Consider the following 15,983-nt stretch of genomic DNA (forward strand, 5'->3'; position numbering starts at 1 on the left):
TGTGAGTCCACATTGATGCCCACAATTCTGATCTAGCCACTGCAAGTTTCACTTTTCCCTCTTTCCATATTTGTAACCCTCTTCTTTGACAGTGACATCCACTATCTTAACGTATTTACAAGTCATTCAGTCCCCTGGTATGTAATCATTCTTGCAACTCTCCCACCACCCTCTTCCCCCCTGGATGCCATCTTTACCACACACAGGCTCTGACGCAGCATATTGGGCTGTCCCTTGATGGGGATGCCCTCCCTACCCCACTGGCTCTTGAACACACTGCTCTGGGCCGTTGAGGACTCTGACCTACCTACCTACCTTGTCTTGCCTCCTTCGTGGGTTTAGACCAAGTGGTTCAGGAAGAAAAGGGAAGTGACACGTAGAAGAAGAAAAGGAACAGATGGATTTAACTCTTGGTTATATTATTATTTTATAATTTAAACTCATTTTTTTCCTTCTAAACCATGCCCTAGGGAGCCTCAACTTTTACAACCAAGTGGGGGAAAAAAACAAGTAATTCTCTTAGACAAAAGGGCAGTTCTCTTTCTAAGAGAAATTCTCTCATTCTGCTAAGGGCATTTACTCAAACAGCTGCTAGTTGAAAAAATAACAATAGTTTTCCCCCCGATCTTTTCACTGTTGATAATATCAGCAAAGTCTTCCTTTGTGCCAAACGTATTTTATCTGCTTTAGAAACTCTGAGCTCGATTCTTCTCATTTCACAAATGAGAAGTTTGAGTCTCAGAGAGATTAATGGCGTGGCTGGGACCTGAAATACAGTTTTTGTCTCCTCCATAACTTGTGTTTCCCACCATACTGAATGGCTTCCCATAATCTACCAAGAGAGCAATGCATACAATTAACTACAACATGACTGAGAAGAATTATTCTAGTAGTCTGGGAACCCAGATGAGGAGATTCTGTAGGAAAGAAATTCTAGAGCAGGCTTTCCGGAGGGAGGAACATGTCATCAGCCTCAGGACAGTCCTGGCAGGCCTGAGAGGCAGGAGCAGGGAATTCATGCAGACCGGAGGTGTGAAGGGCTCTTTTTGTAAAATAACGGGTTTCCAAGCACACTTTTTTCCATGATTCCACTAGATTAGCATTAAATTTAATATTTACTTTTAATTTATTAAAGATTTGATATTTAATTTTTAAAATCCAGTGAATTATTAGGCTCACATCAGCCCTGAGGGAAGTGGGAGATAGCGGGCACTGAGTTAGGAAAAACTTGATTATCGAGTTTATTATATGAGAGGCATAAAATGCATAAAATCCCTCTTTATTACATTTTCTTTGAATTTTTAAATGTTATGGACATATTTTATGATATTGGTTTCTATCATCTGTTAAGAACAAATCTCCGGGGTACACAGAACCTCCTTTAACATTTGTACAATTTCCTGTGTCAAGAATTATTTCAAAATAAAGAGTGAAAAACAAGCAAACAAAAAACAACAACCAAGCTAAACAACACTGTAACAAATGTTTATTGTAGAATTGTACTTGAATTAAGTATTACGTTTCTTGGTGAGATCAACTCTTTCTATTACACATTTAGAAACCACTTAAATGTGGGTTTGAAATATCTGTACATTGAGCCATCCTTATACATCTTTGAAATAACATTATTTTCCCCAAACATGTTGTCTTTCTTTATTTCCCAAATTTAATCCCAGTTTTAAATGCTTCTTTTGCCCCAAATTGTTCTATCTTCGTAAGCTACAATCTGAAAATTTATTATTTCATTTCTTTTTTTTTTTTTTTAAAGATTGGCATCTGGGCTAACAACTGTTGCCAATCTTTCTCTTTTTTTTTTTTTCTGCTTTATCTCCCCAAACACCTCCCCCCCCCCCCACCCCCTGCCGGTACATAGTTGTATATCTTAGTTGCAGGTCCTTCCAGTTGTGGGATGTTATTATTTTATTTCTTGTTGAAAAATTGAATATGAGCCACTACTCAAGGGGAAGCTCAGAAGGCAGGAGGAGCTCAGGTCCAGCTTGCTGACTTCTGTAAATGAGGCTCCAGCAGCACAGCATCCCTCATATGCCCCTCTGAACTGGTCACCTACAGTGGCGAGTGTAGTTTTTTTGGGGAATTGCTGTGATCTGATGTCAGTAGACTCAAGGTTCCTGTGGCATTGGGGAAGAAAAGAATGGGCCCTGAATTTGTTGCTAAGGAGTTGGACTTCATACTCTAGGCAAAAGAGAGTCACTAAGGCTCTTAATAGGGAGAAAGACCATTAATCTGTGTTCAGGAAGGTACCACATTTCCCCTAATCTAAGGTACCTGACTGTAAGACCCACCATTATTATATGTATCTATAGGAAAGAAAACACACCCAAGATGGGGAGGGGGCAGAGTAGGACACCAAAGGGCTACACTCTCACTAGAAGTGTAAACAAGAAAGGAACCCAATTGCAGAAAGGGCCAGCAAGGACAACTGAAGGCCTCAACCTCGTCACCAGGTGGAAGGAAGAAAACAACAGTCTCCCCTGCGGCTGACACTCACACAGGTGTGAGGTCTGAAGCCACACCATCGATGTGGTCTAAGAATCGGAAGCAGAAAATGTGAGTAGATCTCAGGTTGTGCTGGCGGAAGCAAACGCAACAGTGGTTCTCAGAGGTCCTCCTAGTTGGGGACATGAAGTTCGTATCTTGAGGCTGGCTGCGGGACCTCTCCAACCCTCCAACGCTTCATAGCAAAGGAGGTCCCTTTCCTGGGACCTGCTCCTCCTCCTGTGGGCTCCTCAGTCACCCAAGGCAGAAACTGGGAGTTGTTCTAGATGATTCATTCTCCCTCACTCCTGGTTGTAGATTGAGAAGCTTGGGGTCCCTAGATTGTCAGTTCCTCACTCAGATACCCTTTGCAGGCCCAGGAATCTCACCTTGTTTGTACCCACAAATGATCAGATCTCAGGATCTGACTTACTTGAGATCAAACAGTGTTAATGAGAAGAGAACTTAATTGACATGCAGTGCAACATACACCGCCAAGGGCACTGGGAGACACATGTTCTAGACTAGCGTGTGTGCTCCCTGAAGGCCACCTCAAAGGGGGACAAATAATTCTGGAAAGGTTGTCTGGTGGCTCTAAAGTCAGCACCAAGGAGAGGGAGATGGTCCCTGATGGATGGAGGGACTGAGGGGGAACACATGGCACCTACAGATGCTGGCTTTACCCTCATGCTCTCATTTAATCCTTAAACAGCCCTATGAGGCAGAGTATTACCAGTGCCGTGGTATAGTGGAGGAAGGTGAAGCGCAGAGAGATTAAGTCGCCTCCCCAAGGTCACACAGGTAGAAGCTGGGATTCGAACTCAGGTAGTCTGTCTCCTGAGCCAGCGCTCATTGCCACACTCTACTGCTCACGCTCACAAAGGGAGAAGGAGGCTTGAGCACTGTAGCGAAGTCAAATAAGATGAGGGCACCCGTGCCTGTCACAAGAACCGTCTGGAAAGGGAGGGCTGTGGTGTGCGGAAACCGGATTGCAGCAGGTTGAGGGGGACGGGGATGAGGAAGTAGAAAACTCTTCTGTAGGCCTCTCTCATGAAGTGAGGCGATTAAAGGGAGTTTGTGGTTGGATTGTGCTTTTTTCCGAGGTTGGGAGGGACTTGAGCAGAGTTACTGGTGAGAAGTAGCTAGGGCAGCGAGAAAATAACCAGGCCCGGGAGATCTGCAGAGGGAGCAAGGAACAGGGTCAGGCGTAGGGGAAGCCGCCCTGGAGAGACCAGGACACGTCCTCTTAGTCTGAACACAGGGACCCAGGACCATTTGGGGATACCAGTAAATTTATGGGAGCGGAGCTTGACAGGCTCGTACCCTGTTTTCTTGGTGGTGAGGCCATTAGCTGAGGAGGGGACAAAAGCACTTTGGTATGGCCACCTCAGGGAATGAGAAAGGAACAAGGAAAGGAATTAGTGAGCAGTAGCTAGGCCCCACGCTCCCCAAGAATATCCTCAAAGACTTTAGCCATATTGTGCATTTCCAACTAATTCCATGAAGCAGCCTCTCTCCCCAGCTTGCCTGCCTCCTCCTGGCCCATCTCATCTTGAGAGATATGGTCCACATCTCATCTGAGGGGGTTAGCTTAGGGACGTGCTTGGCTGGTGCCATGGCATTAGTGGAAAGCAGGTTTTGTTTCTTTCTCCAGGAGGGGCAATTAGAAAAGAGTGTAGGTTCTAGATTCCTAGACTGAATCCTGACTCCAATATGTACCAGCTGTGTGACTTTGAGTAAGTGACTTAACCTCTCTGGGCTTCAGCTTCCCCATCTGTACAACAGGGATAATAATAGTGCCTATCTATAGGACTGTTGTGAGGATTAAATGAGTTTGTGTATATGAAACATTTTAGAACTATGCCAAGCCCATAATAAGTGCCCCAAAATGTTAGCTATTATTGTGAGATCTTCTTCTGATCTCTTATCCCAGTTGGCCTTGAAAGAGGCAGAGAAAGTTATGGCTAAAGCTATAATGGACCGATAACTCATGGGAAACCTCTAGAAGTTACTTACTTTTTCAACTAGCCAACGTAGACTTTTCTCTAGCAAGCGTACTATCAATTATCCACCAGAAATAAAGAAGGAAAGGCTGAAACTCACTTCTAAGGACTGATTCTGTTGCCTCAGTAACTCTTAAGATGCTGATAGCCACTCATCAAGGCTCCAGAAAGTTAGGTCTTAGAAGCATTAAGAGCAGTTGACAGTCTCTTGGATTCTTCAACCAGGGCTTACCTGGAAATCTTACTATTTTGCAAGTTCATATCATATTTTTGTCAGGACTCTTCTAGGTATGAATGATAGAAAAACAACACAAAAAAAATTGCTTCAGCAGAACAGGGCACTCATTTTCACACATGTAACCGAAAAGTCAGGAGTGGATTTGTCGGCGTTCAGGCATAGTTGGATCCAGCAGCTCACATGATGTCCTCAGCCTTAAGTCTCTCCATTACCTTTGGCTCTTTTCTTCTTTTCCCTTGCTTTTCTTCAGGCAGGCTCTCTTTACACAGTAGCCCCCAAATGCTCCAGGCTTACAGTCTCTCAGGATCAAATCTGCAGAAAGAGAGGACCCTTTTCTGGTTATTCCAGCAAACATCCTAGGATTAATGCTGAATTTTACCAATGTGGGCTGTAAGTCCATCCCTGAACCAAATGCTGTGGCTAGGGGCATGAAATATACTGATTGGCCAGGCCAGGGCTAGGTTTTCATCCTGCATGGAAAGAGACCCACAGGCGTGCCTATACGTGAATGCTATGTTCAGGGTCATTGCACGTGACAGCATTGCCCAGCACTGCAGGTGAACCACCCTGGTGGAAACAACAGATTTTCAGGTAAAGCTCTTCCTTTGCCCATCCCCCAAGAGCCACTGTGACCTGAGACTCACCCTCGTGAACCCTGAGAGAGAACGCAAGTTCCTTGTGCCCTTGACATCACATATAAAGACACAGCGCTGCCCATTGCTGTCTCTCCCCTTGAAACATAAGCATGTGTGGAGCAGACACTGTCAGCACCCGTGCAACATTCCCCTGGGCCTTACTACTGTGTGAACACCAGCCAGACTTCCAGCTGCACCAGGGCTGGGCTTTTTCTGGCTTCTGGAGCCTGCTCTGTCTGGCTAATGACAGGCCAGAAGTTCCAGAGAATTAACATCCCTCTAAACCCCAGAGCACCCCTCCACCAGTAATTGATGGTAGTTGGTATAGAAACAGCTACTCAGGCGGGTTAACTCCGAGGTGACTGTCCTGTGTAGATTCCAGTGTTGTCTTGTGGGATTAAGCTCCAGTTACCCCTGAAAACATCCCCTTCGTGGACACGTTCCCTTCCCCACTTCTGTACTTGTGTTGCCTCAGATCACCTCCCAAAGAAACTGTTTGTGCTCAAATCTTTGTCTCAGGCTCTCTTTCTCGGGGAACTGAAGCTAAGACCGAGTCCATCTTCGTGTGTGTGCACACATGCCACCGTGTTATAAAGATCATTTCTTGTTTGGCCTGTCCAACACCTACCTCTCTTTCCCACTGGAAAATGCCCCCCTTGTTTTGGGGTGCCTTTCCCTCTTCCCTAAGAATCATGTGGTCCAAATGGAAGCTGCCCCTTGCATGATTCCACCATCTTGGCCTCAGTGATTAGTCTAGGAGATGAGCAGATAACCTAAGAAGGGCCAATCAGAATCTCCACTGAGAATTTTTGAATTGTAGCTAAAAGGAAAGGAACAGAGCCTCTTAGGACTCATTTGCCAAGAAGTAACTCATCGTCTATAAGAGTGATGTTTGTGATTCTGGACTCCTTTTTGAGTCTGGTAGATAGATCTCCTATAATGATGGCACACAGGGAAGTTGAGGATTCCCTCATTTCTGCATCAGCCAACTCCACCATGTGTGACCCTTCATCTGTGGGTCCCGTTGCCAGGAAGTGGAGATCACCATGCTGGTTACACACCACTGCAATGCTATCCTAGCACACAGTATAGCGCCAGGCCGGAGCAGGCACTCAGTGTGTGGAATGTGTGAATGTGGATGATGATGACGTGTTTGACACGAACAATCACCCCACATTCTTGAGAAGTGTCATCACTGTCAGGGAACTGTTCCCTGCAGGCCCATGGCCTAAGAGTAGCAGGCCCCTGTCCTTAGAAGCGGTCTTTTCTCCTTGTCTACAGACCAGAGAGAACAAACTGTTGGGTGTGTATGAAGATGCCTTGGGTGACTGAGGACAGCCATCTTAAGAAAGTAAAGTGACCATATGAATAAGGAATAAAGTGGCGAAAATAGTGAAGTGGTAATATGAATAAAAAATTACAAAGATGTACTTTCACTTCCGAAAGCTATCCAAAAGAAAAAATACCCACACATAAAGGAGTCAATCACAATGATATGAAGGAGAAAAGAATTTGGGGGCGAAGAAATTCCTCAACATGACACTCAAGAGCAGACTCTGAGCTCTCCTGGGACTCTAAGTGTTGGAGTAATTGTCTGCCTGAGAAAGGGGAAAAATGTGTTTGGACCCCACAGAGGAGATGGCAGGCAGTAGGGTGGGGCCAGAGGGATCACAGCAAGCCAGGCATCCTGTGTTGGAATCTTCTCCTCTGACTCTTCAAATTTACTTTGTTAATTAACTTTTAATTGAAGCAGAACATACAATAAACTGCACAAATCAGAGGTGAAGTGTGTGACATATTTTTACCAAGTAAACACACCTGTGTAACCACCTCTAAGATCAAAATATAGGACATTACCTGAACCCCAGAAACTGCCCGTGTCTCCCCTCCCAGCTGTTTCTCCCAAAGGGAACCACTCTTCTGACATCTCATAGATTAGTTTTGCCTGATTTGGAACTTTACATAAGGGGATCATACAGTATGTATTATTTTGTGTCTAACGTCTTCCAGCTAAGATTACGACCGTGAGCTGCACCCATGTTGTCGTGTATCCGCGTGGTTTCCTCTTTTTTATTGCTGTCTAGTGTTATGTACCCACAGCCTTCATTTAAGATACTCCTCTACTGGTTTGGTGTGAATAGACGAGAGGTACCTTCAAAGCATGAAGGCAGAGAGAAACTTGAGGAAATTTATTGTTAGGAATTCACAGAATTGTACGGGATGTTTTCAACTTGCAGGGCCCTTGAATTGAAGTTTTGGGGAAACTTTATCTAACTCTCTGGGGAGAAAGGATGCCTCTGGGTTACAGGGACCATGTGGCAGGCACTCTGCTAGGTGTTTGACCCTCTTTACTACAATTAATCCTTAAGACAAGTCCCTAGGTATTATCAGCCCTGTTTTAAAGATGAGGAAACTGAGGCTCTGTGAATTAAGTGACTTGCCTAACAACTGCAATGAGTAGGTAGAAATATGGAGAAGTATAATTAGAAGTGAAAAAAGTTGAATAGATTTGTAGATAAGCTTGATAATTATGGGTACAAAGACTAGAAGAGATGGATATTTAAAAGATTAAAAAACAGTTCCGTTAAAGATTAGTGAGATCGTAAATGCTTAAAAAAATTCTTTCACTATATATTGATTTTTCAATGAAAAAGAGATTTGAAAAAACACTTGCATCCTGCTTTTGCACCTCCCAAACCATGCTCAAACCTCTCAACTCAGTCTGGCCTCTTTCATCTCACTCTCCTTTTCTCTTCCCCAGACCTCAGATCAGATCAGATGGCTTACCTAGTTTCTCCTGTGATCTTATGTTCTCCAAATATACACACACCCTGCTTTGTGAGATGAGGCCTCTTTTTGGAGTGTCAGCTCTTTGCTTAAGAAGTCTTGCTCTGGTTTGATAATTTTCTGCTTTATGCTCATAAAAACTACTGGGGCATGTAGGATTCTACATAAATAAAAACATCACTACCTTGTCGTCATGGAGATGGGCCCCTCCCCGCTCCAGCCTGCAAGTCTGGTCTGTGCAGCCTTGCACAGTAGGCTTCAGAAGCTCCAACCTCACACAGAGACAGAACTGGCCCCTTGGCGTGTCACAGCTGCAGACAGCAGCTTCTGAGATGGGAACAGGTGGCTATGTTGCTGGCAAACCTCTGCTTTCCAGATTGACTTTGCCCACTGTATCATTACAGATATTGAGTCAGCTGTTGTCATTAAGACCTGAAATAACAGAAGCTTAAACCGAGCATAAGTTGATTTCCCCTAAGCAGTCCAGGACTGATCAAGGGGCTCCATCCCGTCGGGGATCCAGCTTCCTTCTATTTTATTGCTTTGCTAAATTTCAGTTATTGCCTTTATCTGCTTTCTCCAAGATGGCCCACCACCCTATCTCCATCCCAGCCAGAGAGATGGGGGAATGGGGTAAGGAGGGCATGCCCCTCCTTTAACATCCTGACTGGAGTTGCATCCATCCCACCGACCCTGTCCAAGGAGACAGGGCTGCATTACAGGAACATGGCCTCAGAGAGTAATGGCTAAACATTGCACTCCAGGGCCAGACTACCTGGCTTTGAACCCTGGCTCTACCACTTACTAGCTAGTTAACCTTGGACAAATTATTCAGCCACTCTATGCCTCAGTTTCCTTATCTGTAAAATGGAGATGACAATGATAATAACAGTACTCTCCCTTCAGCATTGTTGAAGCTTAAATGGGCTATTATGTGAAAATGTGAGGCTTTATATTTATATATAAATTAAACTTATATAAATTTATATATTAAGGGGCCAGCCCAGTGGCTCAACAGTTAAGTTTCCACGTTCTGCTTTGGCGACCTGGGGTTTGCTGGTTTGGATCCTGGGTGCAGACCTATGCACCACTTGTCAAGCCGTGCTGTGGCAGGTGTCCCACATAAAGTGGAGGAAGATGGGCACAGATGTTAGCTCAGGGCCAGTCTTCCTCAGCAAAAAGAGAAGGGTTGGTGGCGGATGTTAGCTCAGGGCTAACCTTCCTCAAAAAAAAATTTTTTTATATATTAAATGTGAAGCTTAAAGGAGCTATTATGTGGAAAGTGCTAAGAACAGTGTCTGCCATACATTAGGTGCTATATATATATATATATATATATATATATATATATATATATAGTTTACAGATATAAACTAGCATAATTATCATGGAAGATTTTGGTACAATATGAAGTGGTGATAGTGGTGGTGGTGGTGGTGGTGGTAGTGGTGATAGTGGCAGTGGTGGTGGTGATGGTGGTTATGGTGGTGGTAGTGTTGTTGGTAGTGGTGGTGGTGGTAGTGGTGGCAGTGGTGGTGATGGTGGTGGTTGTAGTGTTGTTGTTGGTGGTAGTAGTAGTGATGGTGGTGGTGGTAGTGTCATTGTTGGTGGTGGTAGTCATGGAGGTAGTTGTTGTAGTGGTGATAGAGGTGGTGGTGATGGCGGTACTGGTAGTGTTGTTGTTGTTGTTGTTGGTGGTGGTAGTGGTGAAGGTGTGACTACTAGAAGAGCTCACAGAGACCAGATCAGAGCACACTGAGAAATTCTATGTCTCTGCTATGCGACCTTGCACGCAGGGCTGACCTCATTCGGAGCACTCAGAGCATCCTGCAGACGCCTACCAGTGATGAGTCCCAACTTGACTGCAGCAGCTCCTGGCACAGAGCCAAGCCACAGCTGATAGTGTCAATTCCCAGGCAATATGACCTTGATCTGGGCTAAGTGAAACTAATTCTGGGTCAAAGAAGATGTCACCCAGCCACTTTTGGTTGAGAGGCCAAAGGTCCCCAGACCAGGAACAATAGTCACACATCTCCACTCAAGTCACAAATACAGATGATCAGGACCTCGGATTCTGCCAAACTCTAGGAGAGCTTCCATCCTGGGAGAAAAGTCCTCTGTGTCTTCGGGGGAAAGGAGACAGGGTTGGAATGAAGCATTTTAATCCTGATTCATAGTAAGAAGTGAATCAGCTCTGAAAAGCCTCCTACCTCCAGTACTTGGAGGAAAAGTCCTAAATACACCTGACCTTGCATGATTGTCTCATTTTGCGCTACATTTCTGTAGTCCATGTATCCCTAGGCCCTCGTGGACACACACCATCAAACACTGACTTGGGTTTGCAACAGGGTTTCAGGAGACGCTGACAGACATCTTTCACGTCCCATCTCTTGTCCCTTGGCCCATTCTTTGCTCTGGCCACTGTTGCAACCAGCTGTGAGCAGGTGTAGTGTGGCGGCACCTCACTTCAGCTGCTCCTGCATCTGTTGCTAGAATTTCTACCCTGGGACTTCCTGCCACTGCCAAGTGGGAAGCCAGCGAGAGCCTGATTAGCCTTGCTGGGGTGTGTACACACCCAGGAGTCTGAGAGGGTTAACACTCTCAGGGCAGCCGCTGACCGATGGGATATGGGACAGGCTGGATAAATACTCCCCTCTCCAGAGTCTCAGGTGGAAAATTCTCAGGCGCATTCTATGTGATTCCCCAGGAAGTCCCAGTAGTGTCATGCTGCCCACAGCTCCATCGAGTACCCTTGGATTGGCTTTCCCTCCTTCCTCATGTCATCATCCACTGTCCTCCACCCTGGCTCTTTGGGTTCATTTCCCAAAATAAACTACTTGCATAAAAGCCCTTGTCTCAGGTTTTGCCTTTTGGAGGAAACCCACACAGGGCACACAGAAGGGTCTTAGGGAGAAGACAGGATACGACATGACATAAGATCGTCTCGCTCTTACCCTCTGCTCTCTGCAGCATGGTGGGCTGAGAGGGTCTCTGGGGGTTGCCAGAAAAGGGGAAAAGAGTCATTGTACCCCATTTCATGGCTATAAACCGTCTCACCACTGAGGATTCCCAAATTTATAAATCCACCCTTACGTCCCCGAGCTCCAACCTCATATCTCAAGTGAAGTTGGCCAAGTCTGCCTCACATCTCCACCTGGCTGCCTAACAGGAAGCTCAAACACAACACAGCCAAAACAAGTCCTCACCTCTGCCCACCCCTCCCCACAGTCCCCGTGCTGTCTGTCCCTATCTTCCTGTTCCCAGTCAATAGCTCTATCATTCACCGTGAGCTTAGGCCAAAAACCTAGCAATCAACCTTGCTTCCTCTTCTTTCCTCACCCCTCTACATCTGATCTGTTAGCAAGGCTTTTGGGTTTGACTCTCTGATTACCATAGTTCTTCGATTCTAAGATACATACGACAACATCTATGAATTCAGAATGCGTCTTACAATCAATGGCACACCACAGTTTACTTAACAGCATCTTCCTTCCTTAGTGAGATTTGACCGCCCTCACCATCTCCTCCACTAACGCTCTGGTCCAACCCGCCCTGCGCCATGCAGGGGCCTCCTGACTAATCCTCCTGCTTCCACGCTGGCTCCACTTCAGTCTGTTCAGCATGCAGCAGCCAGAGAGATCTTTTAAAATTATAAATCAGTTCACCCTACTCTCTCGCTCAAAAGGTTTCAACAGCCTCCCATTATACTCAGATAAATTCCAAACTCTGCCACAGTGTGAGGCCCTACACGATCCGGTTCCTCGTCTCCTGCCGCTGCCCTCCTTACTTGCTGTGCTCCAGTCACTCCCTGGAACTTTCTTACGGTTCCCAGAATGGATCAAGCTCATTCCCCTCGCAGGGCCTTTGCAGGGCTGTTTCTTCTGCCTGGAAGAGCCTTTCCCCAGAGCATCCTCTGGCTCACCTCCTTCCCTTTATTCATGTCTTTGTTCAAACATCACCCTCCCCCCAGAGGCCTTGCCTGACCATCTCAGCTAAAACAATGAATCACCCGACCCTCACTTATTTTTCCTTAAAGCACTTACCTGAAATCATGTGATTTATTTCTTTGCTCACTGGCTTCTCTGTCTCGCCCAGTACAATGATGATCCCACAAGAGCAGGGATCTTATTTCCCAGGGCCTGACATATATTAGGTGCTCAGTAGATACCTGAATGAATGAATGAGTGAATATTCAAAGTATTGGTGACAAGCCTGGATAGCATCAGCCCCAGAGACAGCTAACCTCCCCTTTGCCCACTCTTTCTGCAGGAAGAAGGAGCCATTGTAGCAGCCGCCCCTGTTGGGGGGGGGGGGGGAGGGACGCAGGCGCGACGGTGGAGTACAGAAGAGACATGGATTGTTTCAATTTAGTTCCGAGGTCAGGCTTTATGGCATTTATTTATTCATATCCCACCTCATTCCACAAAAGATTAGATGTGGCTTACAGGAAATAAACAGTACATCAGTGAAATATAAATACAGAATAAAATTAGGATGAGGGAAATGACCAGTCAGAATAGATTATCCAGGTGACAAGGTCTCATACACCTGACACATTTGGGTGGCAAACGTATCTCTGAGTTTGCTGGTAACCACAAGCAGAAGGCACGAAATGTCCTATGAAACTACATGGGGACACAAAAAAGGAAGGTGGGGCCGTGGTTGACAGGAGAATCTCGTGGCTCGCTGTGGATCTCTTCAGAGGGGCTGGATTGGGGGACCCAGTCTTACCTTTCCTCTTGCTCCAATAATTTGGGGGTGGAGAGGAAGGGAGGGTTGGGATGGAGGATTCACTTTGAAAGTCCAACTCTGTGGATGGCCACACCTCCTGTTTTGTCCAATTTTCTTAGCTGGGCCTCAGCAAACCCAGTTGCTGGGCCTAACTTGAGACCTCCAGCCTTGTCACCCCATCTCCCCTTCCTCCCATGAGAGATACAGCACCCATCGTCCACTTTCTGGGTGAACGATAAATTGGAGACACTCCAGTTACATTTTGTTTTATCCCCTTGTATTTACATGTCTGACCCAAACTTCAGCTGAAGCTGAGGTTCCCATCTTAGCCCTCAGTTGGTTCATCGCTTTGGAATGTGGTAGACGGTCAGAGTCCAATTCATTCTGCGAACTTCTTTAATCACAGAAGGGCCATTGTTCCAGGAGCAGAGTTACTCACCAGGGTGAGCTGAGGCGGCATATCTGGACAGGCCTATCTGGTAGTCAGTCGTCAGGCAGCTGTGACGGCACCTGGTTTACTGGTTTCTGACTTACCTTGGTTGCCTCTCCCTTAACGCGGATGCTGCACCAAGGACACACAAGCCAAGGGAATCCCAGCCCCGAGAAAGCTAAAAAATTTTTCCCCAAAAGGTACAACACGGTGGTTCTGAGCTCTACGTCAGCAGCTGATCCTAAGGGTACGCTACAGTGACTCTGAGGCGCCTCTGAACACAGTTTAATTTCATAGATAATGGAAACACCCAAAGTCCATCAACTGGAGAATAAGTTGTGTTCATCCATACAACAGAATGAAAAAAGAACAAAAGGATGAACTCAGCAATAAAAGAGAATGAACTGCTAATATACACTGTAACATGGGTGAATTTCAGAAACACACTCAGTGAAAGAAGCCAGTAATAAAAGAGTAAATAATGTATGATTCCATTTATGTGAAGTCCCAGAACCTACAGAACCAATCCGTGGTGACAGAAATCAGAATAGTGGGTGCCCATGAGGGTGGGTTTGCCTGGAGGGGGAGTGAGGGAACTTTCTGGGGTGATGAAGAGTCTACGTCTTGATGGTGGTGGTGGTGACACAGTTGTATACATCTGTTAAAACTTGTTAGATTGTACATTTGTGTCCATGAGTGATGCCGTATGTAAAGTTTACCTCCAAAACTAAAAAAATAATAATAAAATGAAGAAGTAATTATTGACCTATGAAGTTAATTATGCTGTGCTGTTGAACTGAAAGCAGGTTTGAAACATCTTGTGCTCTGTGAATGCTTGTATAAATATATCTGATTATCTAGTGCAATTAAGATTGTTTTTAAAATCACCAAAGTGAACTTGTCCATCCCCTCACCGGTGAGTGTAAAATGAGATCAAACTTGCAATTCCCCAAATGAGAGGGATTCCTGGATCTCAGCCCCAATCGCCCAGTCACCTCTGCCCACTCCAGGGTGTTTCCCAAGAATTTCTGGAAGTCCTTAAAAAGATACCCCCAGGTGCCCCAAACCCTTCTGTCCGCGGCCGTCACCAGGCAGGATCTGGAGGATCTCCCTCTCCCCTCCAGGCCCCCTGCTATGGGCCCTTCCCTCCAAGTCAGAGCGCAGAGAGCCTCCTGCAGATGCTGCCAACGCTGCCTCTTCCCAGAGATGCTCACTTCCAGGCATGAGCAGGGAGAGGGTGTTCCCCTACCTCCCGTAGGTCCAGGCAAGTGGGGCCCTGCCCCTCTCACAATCCCTCCGCTCCTGCTCTGGAACGCCTGTCTCGAAATGTAGGGAGGTTCCTGGCACCTGTGGAGAGGCTAGTGAGTGGCCCCTCCCACCAGTGGGTGCAGTGTTGTGTTCAGGGTCACGGGAGATTGGGGCACTGGAACGGTGTGGACACGCTTGTTTTGGGACATTCTCACTCATGTTGGACTAAGGACAAGGTCGGGGTTTTGGGGTAGCCATGGCCCACCTCTGAGTTGGGCCTGAGCTGCACATATCAGCCATGCATCAACTCTCACCCACGAGTGTTCCCACTGCCGTGTCACTCCCAGTGGACAGTACCTGAGGGCAGCAGGGGTGGCAGTGAGTGTCCTTTATCCTGTGGCATACGCTCCTCCTCTCATCACTGTCACCCCACCTGTACCACAGGCTCTGGGACACTTGTTGCACAGTCTCCTTGGATTGCCTTGCCTGTCTCCTCAAGGGTTGTTTTTTCCTTTTTGGTGAGGAAGATTGGCCCTGAGCTAACATCTGTTGCCAATCTTCCTCTTTTGCTTGAGGAAGATTTTCGCTGACCTAACATCTGTGCCCATCTTCCTCTATTTTGTATGTGGGATGCCGCCACAGCATAGCTTGGTGAGCGGTGTGTAGGTCCCTACCTGGAATCCTAACCGTGCAAACTTAACCATTACACCACCCATCCTGGAAGGATTTTTAAACATGCTTGGTCTTGCCATGCTAGTGGGCTTTTTAATCAATGACATCATGGTCTCCCAGGTGGGTCTTAAACCTTGCAGGACAAGGTCTGACTCTTTTTGTGCTAGTGGGACAGATCTTCTGGCTCCGCCTTCCGGTCCCTTACTTGTCCTCCCTGCTGGCAGCCGTGTTTGGAAGGCAGGGGCACCTCCTCTTGAAAGAGATCACGTTCTAGGAACGCCGTGATTCAGCCTAGAGAGTCTAATAGGAAAAGACAAGATCAGAAGATGTCTTTATGCTTTTGCTGTAAAATTCCTATCAGTAAGTTGAATGTGACTAGAAAACAGATTGCTGTTCACATTTCCGTGCATCCTCTGGGTGAGTCTACCATGTGTGGTCATCATCAAGGAAGCACAGAACCACCTTGGAGAGCATGATCGACAGCCGGCCGCATGATGGACGCTGCCTCGTCAGGAGTAAGGATATAACCAGTAGTAAATAATGGTCCCAGAGCCGCAGAGGTAAGAAGATCCACACTGTTTAATGACAAAGGGGTCCAAGGCCCACAGGACTGTGAGGAACAGCACCATGGCCACCTGTTTGGGTGCTCGGACTTTACGAAGAATCTCCAGGTGCACTGATTGAACAATAAACACATAGAGAAGTACCTCTTTTCTACCCATTATTCTAAACCTTCATCATTA

General features: G+C 46.3%; 1 long non-coding RNA gene across 1 annotated transcript; it reads right to left on the bottom strand.

The window, feature by feature from the left end:
* Positions 1–1,464: 1,464 nt before the first annotated feature.
* Positions 1,465–13,241, bottom strand: LOC138917675 (uncharacterized). The gene is made up of 4 exons (XR_011426019.1): positions 12,891–13,241; positions 12,203–12,327; positions 4,600–5,049; positions 1,465–2,129 (listed from the first exon to the last, which is right to left on the bottom strand). It is a non-coding gene; the product is annotated as an uncharacterized lncRNA (long non-coding RNA).
* Between the last annotated feature and the right edge of the window lie 2,742 nt (positions 13,242–15,983).

The sequence above is a fragment of the Equus caballus genome, chromosome 15, assembly GCF_041296265.1.
Source record: "Equus caballus isolate H_3958 breed thoroughbred chromosome 15, TB-T2T, whole genome shotgun sequence".
In the NCBI taxonomy this organism is placed as follows: domain Eukaryota; kingdom Metazoa; phylum Chordata; class Mammalia; order Perissodactyla; family Equidae; genus Equus; species Equus caballus.